At 40.5% G+C, this 4082-nt stretch overlaps 1 non-coding gene across 1 annotated transcript; it reads left to right on the forward strand.

Annotated features, from left to right (window-relative positions):
- The first annotated feature begins 1669 nt into the window (after positions 1-1669).
- On the forward strand, positions 1670-1807 carry LOC114808256. The gene has a single exon (XR_003756103.1). It is a non-coding gene; the product is annotated as a small nucleolar RNA SNORA7 (small nucleolar RNA).
- Positions 1808-4082: the final 2275 nt, after the last annotated feature.

The following is a 4082-nucleotide window of genomic DNA, read 5'->3' on the forward strand; positions in this document are numbered from 1 at the left end:
CTTTGTTTCCCTTCCTTCTGGCACGGTTTAATCAATGTCCCACCCCGACTGCCTAAATTACCTCCAGAGTAACAGACCAGGGGAGAATCAGCATCAGTGACAGTATTACGTTCTAACATGTAGGTAACTGTACTCATACTTATTTATACCTATCCTGAGCACTTAGATATATATGTTTAGTCTATTGTACATTCAATAACATTTTAGCTACTCTATTGGAAATGTGTTTTATGTCACTTTTTTCTGTCATACTTATAGTCCCAAGAATTTAATACAATGCATTGCCTCCAGTGGGTGCTCAATAAATACTATGACTACTGCTACTACTACTAATAATAATAATAATGTTGGTATTTGTTAAGTGCTTACTATGTGCCGAGCACTGTTCTAAGCGCTGGGGTAGACACAGGGGAATCAGGTTGTCCCACGTGGGGCTCACAGTCTTAATCCCCATTTTACAGACGAGGGAACTGAGGCACAGAGAAGTTAAGTGACTTGCCCACAGTCACACAGCTGACAAGTGGCAGAGCTGGGATTCAAACTCATGAGCCCTGACTCCAAAGCCCGTGCTCTTTCCACTGAGCCACGCTGCTTCCCATCTGCTCTTAATATTGAAACTCAATCGTCAATTATAATAATAATTGTGACATTTTTAAAGCACTTACTATGTGTCAGGCACTGTTCTAAGTGCTGGGGTGGATACAAACAAATCAAGTTGGACACAGTCCCTGCCCACGTGGGACTCACGGTCTCAATACCCAACGGATGAGGTAACTGAGGCCCAGAGAAGTGAAATGACTTGCCCAAGATCATACAGTAGACAAATACTGGAGGCAGGATTAGAATCCACAACCTTGCGACTCGCAGGCCTATGCTCTACTATGCCATGCTGCCTCTATGCTATATAGAAGCATAGGACATGAAATGAGTATTGACTTCAAAAAGTGACTCTGAAGAAAAAAAAGGTAATTTCTCATGACCCAAGCAGGACAAGAGAGCTGTTTTATATTTTCAAAAAGAATAATGGTAACTTAAACATCTGATTTCCTTTAGGGATGTTAAAGTGCAAGTTCCCTACCCATTCATTCTAATTCATGCCAAATACCTTTAGGGTGAACCTGCTGCTTGAAAGCTCCCCTTAATAGGGCTAGGGCTCTCAAAAGGAGGTTGACCCATTCCTTATCTGGGGGAATCCACTTGACTATGGATCATTTCAAGGAAGCAGGGCTGGTAATAGCTTTGAAATGTAGCAAAATCCTTTCTTGGAGTCCATAAAAATGTTCTGTGTGAGAGAGATTTATGAAGCTAAACGGAAACCTTTCTGACAGGTAAGAGGGAAAGTTGTTTCCCCCCTTCTGTGCTTCCTATGAATCAGCTAATGTACCCTTAATTGTTGAAAGAAATGGCAGAAATTAATCTTCTATTATTTTCTGCCACCTTGAAATACTCAAAATGCCATTACTGGATGTTTGGAAAAGGAACCAGTTAAAGAGGAGTATAAAATTAAATACTTTTTGGACATATCTGTCTACCTAATTTTGGGACCAAAAAAAGAAGTTTCTTCTTCTTCCTCGGGTGGCATGAACTGTAGACTTGGGAATGGGAATGAAAACTTCATGATTAGGATTTTCATTCTTTCCTTGATTGTTAAGTAGGCACTGTATGCAGGCCCCTCTCAGGATCACACCTGGAGAGTTTCCAGTACTCTACCAGTCTTGGCTATGGGAGGGAGAGTCAAGCAGAGGCCTGTCCATTCCATTCTTAGCTTGGCCAGTGGCTAGCCAGTGGAAGGCAATCTGCCACAAATCAAAACTCACCCGTGCTGGGCAGCAGCGGCATGAGAAAGAGTGGAGAGCAGAGATTCAAGTTTACTGCTCCCAAGACAGCAATGGTAAACCACTTCCATAGTTCTACCAAGAAAACTCTGTGGATCCACTACCAGAACGATTACAGATGGAGGTGGGGCATTCTGGGAGAGATGTGTCCATGAAGTCACATGAAGAGAAGAGAAGCAGCGTGGCTCAGTGGAAAGAGCACGGGCCCGGGAATCAGGACTCATGAGTTCGAATCCCAGCTCTGCCACTTGTCGGCTGTGTGACTGTGGGCAAGTCACTTAACTTCTCTGTGCCTCAGTTCCCTCATCTGTAAAATGGGGATTAAGACTGTGAGCCCCACGTGGGACAACCTGCTTCCCCTATGTCTACCCCAGCGCTTAGAACAGTGCTCGGCACATAGTAAGCGCTTAACAAATACCAACATTATTATTATTATTATGAAGTCGCTATGGGTCGGAAATGACTCAACAGCATAGGACAAGACAAGACTGTGTGCAGAGCACTGCACTGAAATAGAATACATGAGCCCTGTCTCGGAAGGAGTTTACGATCTAATGGGGGTAGGGAGACAGACACAAATTGTATTCATAAATTGTGAATAGCAGAACTGTACTGCTAACAACAAAACAATAGAAAAATAAACAAACAACTGGTATACATAAACTGATAATATACATAACATAATTACAGGGATACAACCATGGTTGATATTGGGGATGTATAGTTGTTCTTTGTATTTGAAGAAGCCACCATTGATGAAGTTTACCTTTGAGAGAGAGTGTGTATGTGTGTGTGTATGTGTGTGCGCACACACAACTGAAAAGCCAATGTGAGACCCACAGTCCCAGCCACATGGAGACATAACCAGGTTGTCCCTTTGATGTTGGGGAATGTTGGGGAACAGGTGGGTCTACAGAAGGGCTTTGAAGATGGAGAAAGCTGTGGTCTGGTGAATTTGAAGCGGGAAGTAGTTCTACCCAGGAGAACTGTGGGAGAAAAATTTCAGAGAAGGGAGAGACCAGAGCAAGATACGATAAAGGTTAACTTGTGAAGGGTGAAGAATATGAGCTGGACCTTAGAGGGTAAAGAAAGCAGCTTTCTAGGAAAGAAAAGTTGGAAAGCCTTGAAACAAAGGTGAGGTGCTTATTTGATGTGGAAGAAATCGGGTTGCCCTTAGAATGGAGAGGTATGTTTAGAATGATACTTTAGAATGATGATTCTCTTAATGCCTAAACTTTTCTTTAATACTGTATCAGGCACCTTGGAAATCTGCGATACTTTTTCAAAGTTTCTAAAGAAAAATTTATTGGGCTGAAGCAGTATTTTCCCAATTTGCTGACTTTTAGTTAAGGCAGTGGTTCCAATGGGAAAAAAAAACAAAACACTGCAATAAGAATCAAGAAAACAGAGCCAGTCGCAATTTTTCACATGAGCAGCAGTGTAAGCTGAGAAAAACGTTCTAGCCTCAGCTTCCTCATCTATATAATGGGGACAATTAAAAACTCACTACCTCTACAGAGTGATGGAAGAGTGAAATGAAACCACATATAAGTTATTTGAATTCTTAGGTAAAAGGTTATTTTAGAAACTTAAGCAATTATTAAAAATTACAAATGTCCTATTGCTTCTTCAATAAATAATTCTGTTACTGTGAATTTAACTAGACTAAATTGATATTTCTTTAGTTCTTTAGACCCTGAGGACAAGTCATATTTGATGAGGTGTTTTCATAGACTTTCTATTCACTGAGTTATGAAGATGCATGAATAATTCAAATCTCTTTGACCTATGTAAAAAATAATTTATAACTCTCAAAGTTAAAAAAAAAATCCTGTACGAACCAAATCTGATGATGGATTGAGGCAGATTCTTGCCACTTTAACTCTTTCAGGTCAAGAGGATGCATGAATTCATTAATGCTTTCTCTTCCCAAAAAGGATTTAAAAGAAGAATAATAATAATAACTGTGTTATTGGTTAAACTCTATGTGCCAAGCACTGGTCTAAGGGCTGGGGCATCTATACTCAGATAAGGCATAGTCTCTGGCCAATACAATTGTATTGAGTGTTTAACAAATACCACAATCATTATTGTTGAGGATCCTATCTTGTGATCATCATCAGAATAATAATAATAACATAATAATGGCATTTAAGTCCTTACTATGTGCCAGGTACTGTACTAAACACTGGGGTGGATACAAGCAAATCATGCTGGACACAATCCCTATCCCCTGTGTGGCTCAGT

Source organism: Ornithorhynchus anatinus, chromosome X5 (assembly GCF_004115215.2).
Source record: "Ornithorhynchus anatinus isolate Pmale09 chromosome X5, mOrnAna1.pri.v4, whole genome shotgun sequence".
NCBI lineage: Eukaryota > Metazoa > Chordata > Mammalia > Monotremata > Ornithorhynchidae > Ornithorhynchus > Ornithorhynchus anatinus.